We start from the raw sequence: 7,953 nt of genomic DNA on the forward strand, positions 1-7,953 counted from the left end.
TAGAGGGTTCCTGTTATCGGAGCTTCTACAACGCGCGACACGGCTTCGCTTCGACAGCGCGGTGTACTCTCTTGAAAGCACCCTTCTCTCCACGCACTATCTTTGGACGGCCAGACACGAGTGCGTTACGCGAGGCAACCTGCTCGCTCTCCGCCGTATTCGAGCAGATTGCCTACCGCCGCCGTGCGCTCCGCTCGAAGCGCGCCCAGACTAGCCTTACCCCCACCTTATACTCTTCCCGCAAAAGACTCCGCTCTTCCATGCTTCTATCCGCTGAGAAGAAGAGATCAAGATTTAAGGCATCGCCGCGTCGCGGTGGACGTGCCGCGGAGGGGAGGTGGATATGGGGGAAAGAAAGTGGCCGCGGTTCAAACTTTCGAAGACGCTGCTGATTATATCCAGGTCTGATCGTAAAGGGTGGATACCGAACGCGGGGGCAGGAGAGATCCCATGGCATATCTAGTCGAATGCGATATACAGACCAGGTGGGGAACGAACACATCGTGGGGATGTATGGTAAGAAGAAAGAGAGCCGATAAAGCCAGCCAAGTGCGCATTGCTGGCCGCGCATCTGAGCTTACCCAACGCCCACCAACCATTACCGAGTCGATCGACCAATTGGGCGATCTGGTAGCCGCCCACCGATCTGGTGCACTCACTACCGCGTCGCCCACGCTTTTAAGCAGCGGCCTTCCGTTCTTCTCTCTAACCGGTATGATTCTTCCTGTCGATCGTTGCCAAGACTGTCCTAATACAATTTTACTATTGGACCCTCGGGGATAATCGATATACGATCTGACTTAACCTCATGAAATTAGGGTGCGAAATAATTGTCTGTAAGTAGGATACAATGCAGAGAAGTTTTATGGCGAAAATCTATTATATTAAATAAATTATTCTCGAGATTATAAGAAAAATGTTTGGTTGAATTAACTAGAACTCTAATAGATATAAAATATATAACAGTTTCGTAATTGTCATTTATTTACGTATCGTTAGCACATCGTTACATCAGTTCTTTGAAATTGATATAAATGGAGAACAATCGGGCAAATATCGATCGATTTCAAGACGCATATAAATAATAGTTACATTATACCTATAATTCATATGCTATAGCTGCTTAACGTATATTACGAGTATGTCCTATGCAGTATATGTGAAAGATAGTTGTGTCAATAATGGCACTTATGGCGGTTAGTGCAGATAATTGTTAATGGGAAGAGACAGATGCTGATAATAGTAATTTAAGAACAGCAAGACCATTTTATATACACACTCCACTGCTCTCTAAATAATAGCGCAATATATTTAATTATAGTTTCTAATAAGAAGGCGTTTCCCCATGAAACTTGTAACTTCCTCGATATTATATTGCCTGTTTATCACTTAATTTTAATAAATAACATTCTCAAAATTATTTAAAACACTTTTATAAACAATTATATATACAGATGTCTACAATGATCAGGGACCAAATATGGAAAAGGTTTAAACAAACTTTTATCCAAAAATATTTTATTAAACGTTCAAAGATTTACAAGCGGAATGTTTGTGTGTATTTACTACTATTTTTTTAATAACAATTTGCTATTTTTAATACAGTAGGAATATTCGAAATAATTAATTTGACAAATGGAAGCCTGCATTCTTTCAAAAAAGAAAGAATTTTCAAACATATAGTTTTTATTGTACCTAATAATTGATAATATCGCATTTATTACATACTAATAAATGTCCGGAAATTCTTTTTTCTGAAAGAATGTTGCAGTCTTTTGACTTCAATCTACTACTCGACTTCATTAACACACCGTACAGGTTTTTGGTCCCAGTCGTTACGGACACCCTGTATACATATACATGAGGATGTAACCGGTACGTGCCATGCAAACGGGTCTCTTCTTTCTATAATTAACGCTACAATGCATCGCACGTTTCGACGGATTGAATGGATTTGAGATCTGCCGGAAACTTGAAAGTTTATGTTTGAAAATATCGTATTGAATTTAAGGAGAATTCCACTTTATCGTAACCATAAACATAAAGTACATTTTATCCAAGGCATAGTTTGGAAAAGTTCTTAGAACGGAAGATGTTTTATGGACATTTTCAGGACGTTCCGTGAAAAATTTATATTGTATGGAAAAAATAATTCAAGACGTCACGCAAATTTCAACGGTCAGTGTTTATGTATTATTATTTTGAGATTCAATTTTTCCTTATCTGGTTAACTTGTGGTTAAATTTAATCTACTGTTTCACTCTATATAGATTTCATCTACGATATCATTAGATGAAGCCCATTGGAGTAACCATCAGATTGAGCCTAATCACAAGTTAATCAGAAAATAAAAAGCTAAACCTAAAATAGATTATTTGAGCAAAAATTAACAACTTACAGATTGCTTTTTTAACAATAATAATTACTATACTTGATACAACTATATTTGGTAGAAAGAATAATTTTGCTGACGTATATTTAAAAATTTAGTTGGATACAAATCTGAAAATAGTTTTAATTATAATATTTCACAATCGAAATAATTACGTAAGAATACCAAAGTTCAACCTGTTTGAACGTTCGGTATAATTATTTTGATAGATAACATCGATATAAGATGCCAAAAGAGCATCAAATAATTATTAAATTGTTACTCAATTTAATCCGTGATAGTATTGCGATAGTTTATTAGAGTCGCGTTTCAAGACCGACAATTGTTCGGCGCGCAATTTAGAAAGACTACATATATCAGAATATATAAATTCACGCGAAATTATATATAAGCAACTAAGCTAGACTGTCATAGGCTTCGTATTCGTATTAGTTATGTTGTTACATTAACGGTCTTTAGAATTGAACATTATTTTCACAAGAATTATATTATTTTGATAGTCCAATAAGATTATTTGCAGATCTCTGTATTTAACTAAATTTTTGGATGCTGCGTTATATAAAACCGGTCTTTTCGTGTAGAATCTTAATTTAGATTAAAACAACTAAGTATATCTCAATGAATATTATCAAATATTCGGTCTTCGAACGAGTATGTGTCTACCTACACAAAATTGGAGACTCATTCGATACATAATGTGCAAATGCTACTAATAATGGTTATAAACTAATTAATAAGATTAATTGTCTAAGCAGCTAAATAAATTAATTCTTATTTCACCAATTCGCATAATATAAAGTTATCTAACCGAGAGACGATAGCGGTTTCCCGCCGGTAAATCGTTCGGCATCGAGAGATTTATGTTAATTCGCAACGACTGGCAATTTTATGCTCCTATTTTGCGTTACGTTAGAATTTTTGCAGAATCGTTTAATCGTTACGTTCGAACAAAGAACAAAGGAAGGAAAAGTATAAAATCATCAGAGCCCGCGTGTCCCCGACAAAATTACAAGCCGCGCGATTACTCACCGCGAATTAACGCAACATGTGCTACATTGTTGCAAAAGTAGCAAAACATTCGTGACTGTTATTATCATTCGTGCGACGTGAATATGCGTAGTCGTGTGTCGTGCGAAAAAATAACGAGTCAGGCATCTGTTGAAAACAACTATTAATTACTGCATCAACGTATTAACTTTTATTGTTCTCAAACTTGTGCGGAATGAAGGAATCAAATGATAATGAATTCGCTGACTGAAATGAAAAATTAATGTATCATCGAACAGATCAAGAACGATTTTGCTAAAGTATTTAAAACTTTAATTAGACAGACTAAAAATACAATAATTTTATCTGGACCATCAAAATAATTATTAGGATTGATCGCTAGAATTGTCAAAATTTTTTGCAGCATTGCCATCAACGTTTTAGTGTCTTACAGTTATTTTAATAAGCCAACAAAAAATTATTTTTAGATCTCAGCTAGTAATGAAATCGTTCTTTCCGTATAGAATTTTCTATTTTATTGTTAAAGAACACTCATGAAATTTATAATATCTTCTTATAAAAAAATGTCTATAGATAAGGTAAAGCAAGAAACGATGTTATTACCATCCTTTTGCACCTTATATTCTTTAATTTCGTTGATGAAAGATGTATTCAAGTATTATACGACAAGAAAAAGCTTCATGAGAGTTAAAGGATGAATAAATCCTATACTTTTATTAGAAGTTTGTATTTGCTTATTTGTTCTGCTTGATTTTTTATTTAGTTGAGCAATTTATTTTTGCAACAATACCGTTCAGATTTTCTGAAAAAAGATGTTGGCGCGCCTACAGAGATATGAAAGAGATATTCGAAAGGGTCGACGGAAAACTTGACATTATCGATCATCGTATAAAAACTCAGTCACCAATGAAAGTAGCGCACGTGTGTATATGTATATATCGACGCAGAACTCAACGCAAGAGCATTTCGTACGTGGTACGTAAAAAATAAGATTATCGCGATTACCTCCGACGGGAGAACACACGACCAAGTCACTCACGCATCTGGAAGATATATCGCGGGCACTTTACACCGCCACTTATTCGGGTCGCCCCCACGTCGCGTATATAAAGTATCGCCGTATGGGTGCCACCACCCGCGTCATGAGCACTATCACGAGGCTACCATTATCACCGTCGCAGCACGGCTGACGGTGATAAATCATGCGACGGGAATGATTCGGCTAAATTGCTGCTCGCACGTATTCGCGCTCGAAACCTTGCCGTGCGCCGCGCCGGGTCGGAAAAGCGATGCCGCGGGTGAAGCGGGGGAGAGATCGTACGAGAGGAGAGGAGAGGGTGCGCGACCTTCCCCCACCATGTGAGAAGACGGAGGACCGAGAGAGGCAATGTCCGTCACGAGCGATAATTACGCACGCGTTCCAGTAGCCATTGGTCTATTGATTTTGCCGGGGGCTCGTTGGGTGCGCTCGCGCTGCTCGCTCCGCGGACTCGTCGCTCCCGTCCTCCACGTACAACACGATCGCGGCGTGGCTGGTAGCGTGCTTGTGAATGGGAGTGGACTTTTTGTAGGCGGAGTTGGTGCCAGTGGGGCAATACTACGACCGATTGGCCGGCCGTAGACGCGGCTACGCTGCATACGCTGACCGCGGATCAGGGATCTCTTTCTCTCTCTTGGTCTCTCTTCCTGATTCTTGTTACTTTTGTTGGTAGCGATAACGTTTCCGTTGATTTCACGCATACGCGCGGATAAAGGGACATATTCGATTATCACCGTGGCATACTTGACGATTTCGCGCGGTTTTGCTTTTCTGTTGAAAGATGAGAGACGAGAAAATTGAGGTTCGCCATCTCGTTGCCTCTCATAGTCGATGATAAAAAAAACGTTTTGCGCGACGTAGATCTTCGACACAAGATAAGGATTGGTTGTCCAAGAAATGGGATTAATGAATCGACAATTTCACAGGGATAGAGTAATGAGAATTGTGTATATTGTATATAGGTACGGTAAGAATGATTGTTTTAAATATTGTATATAGATGAGATCTGAAAATAATTTTGTTGAGAACCATCAAACGCTGCAAAAAAATTTTCTACACATCTATACACGAAAAGAACGATTATGCTAAAAGATTTTAATTTGCTAACAGGCTTGAAAATAATTTTATTGGAATAAGATATTTATACGTAAAAAAAACTCAAGTGTGATAATAATAAGCAATGCTGCGATACATTTTTATATTTCAGGAATCGATAATGAACGTTCTACATAATTATATTTGAATAGTCTAACAAAATTATTTTCTGATCTGTATAGTTATAATTAAACTATTCTTTCTATGTATACGTATGGTAATAAATTTTAATTTATATATTTATCGTTTGATACACGGAAAGAAAGATTTTGCCGAAAGGTATATATATTGTTGACACGTACAGATCAAATAAGTATTGGATTATTGATATAATTATATTATATTAGAAATTTAAACTAATTAAGGATGTCAAAGTTGTTTGCAAAATTGCTTATTATTTTTTTAATTTTTAACAAAATTATTTTAATATAAGTCAACAATTATTTTTTCAAACCTAGCAAAGATGTTTTTTGTTTAGCAAAATTGTCTTTCTATATGTATAGTGTACTGACTAGTGAGAAAAATATCTGGTTGGATCGGTTAGGGAATTTTGGTTGGAAATAAACGAATCAAAATGGCTGAATCAGCCACCGATCTTACCTAAAGCAATCTCGACTTGATCTTGGTGACATCACTCAAGGTCTGTAAACGTACAACTTTGTCTGAAACAATTTCTTATAAAACTTATATTATTTAAGAGAATTCGAGGTCCAATCTTTTTCGAATACTCTATCTGCGATAGCGATGAAACGACTGCACCCTTTCGATCTTAGGTCCATTTGCAAAAAATAATCCTTTTGGTGCTACCAACAATCTTTGAAAATTTGCCGGTTAAATTTCCAAACACCCTGCCAAGACTTAATACATTTTGATGTATTATACTTGTTTACGTAGTCTCAACATTCACGAGTTACAGTTCAAAATAAGCTTTCATTAAAACACACGTTGTAATGACATTTTACAATGGCTGTGAACAATTATCGCATAATGCGAAGTAATTCCAAGAGTGACATGTCGTGTTCATATTGTCGCAAAAAATTCATTCTGGAATTATAATATTCAAGTCGTTTGTCAGGCGGAAGGTCTCCTCTCTTAACAGCGGACTATTATTAGCCACATCCTTCGCGCAGAAATGAACTCGCTTAATGCAGGGAAAAGGATTGTTACAGCGTTAAATGGCGGCACTTGATCATCCATCCGATAGTTCTACGCGGTAGGCTACATTGTAAGTAATTTCGAGCGGGTAAAGAGAGCGCGGCTAATTACGTGCCTCGCGTAAATGGCGTCGTAGCGGTGTTCTAAGTACATCGGACGCGTATCAGCGACGTCGCTCCTCCTACTAGCGCGAGAATTCGCTACATTCACGTACAGCCCCATGTGAAAGTCAGCTAATTGGTTGGCAACCAAGTCTCCCCATTCTCAACGTCGACCTATGAAAATTGCGATTTCTAACGCTCCGGCGAGATATCGTGGTAACGTTGTTCTTATCGCGTAAACGAAATCTGCGCCGCGTATTTCCGGACGAGATCGAATCCTAGCGCTGTTTGCGATTCTTTCTATATTGCTTCGGCACATACGATAATTGAACGACAATCTGATATTCATCTAAAGAAAGTTATTCAATTTTATTCTAGGATGTTTCTTACACAAATACCGGTATATTATTTGTATAGTTTTCGAGTGATAAAGAGACTCCTTTAAAATTAAATTTTCGAAATAAAATGATTATATACATATAATAATTTTAATAGAGTAATGTTTATTATTCATGTTAATCGCTTAAAAATCACGTTTTCTGAGTTGCGTCATTTTTTTAAACAAGAAATATATTTCTAATTATTTAAATAAAACTTAAATATACAATTTAGTCACAAAGATGTAAAATAATACAACAAATGGTTTACAATTATTTGTAACTACTTGATACTTTCTTTACTTAAAAAAAGAAATTATTTCTAAGTCGCTCAACAAAATTGCGGATAAAAGATAACTATTGATTCTAGAATCTTATATGTGTTGTAAAAGGTAGATTACAGTAAAAATTTATTGTAAAAAATTAATTTCTTTTTGACTTCTTAAAGCACGCCATACATAATTTAGTTTTTTATTAAATTATTACTTTTATTATTAAAAGATTCAACTAGAAAACTATAATAGAGACATTTTGTTATAAATAGGAAAAAGAAAACATGTTGAATTGAGGCATTTAGCAAGCATATGCTTATGTTCGTTCGCAGACCTGCCCTGACCGTTCTCAAACCGCGATCGGCTCGCATTTCATGCATGCTAATTTCTGAAAACGAAAACGAGAATCGTCACGTATAAACGCGTTCATTCTTCCTTCGTTTCGCTCGTATGTCCGTACACTTCGTCCTCTTTCCCAAGAGTGACCCTGAGACGCGCGCGGTGTGCACGCGAG

This window comes from Cyphomyrmex costatus, unplaced genomic scaffold, assembly GCF_001594065.2.
Source record: "Cyphomyrmex costatus isolate MS0001 unplaced genomic scaffold, Ccosl1.0 scaffold306, whole genome shotgun sequence".
NCBI classification, from domain to species: domain Eukaryota; kingdom Metazoa; phylum Arthropoda; class Insecta; order Hymenoptera; family Formicidae; genus Cyphomyrmex; species Cyphomyrmex costatus.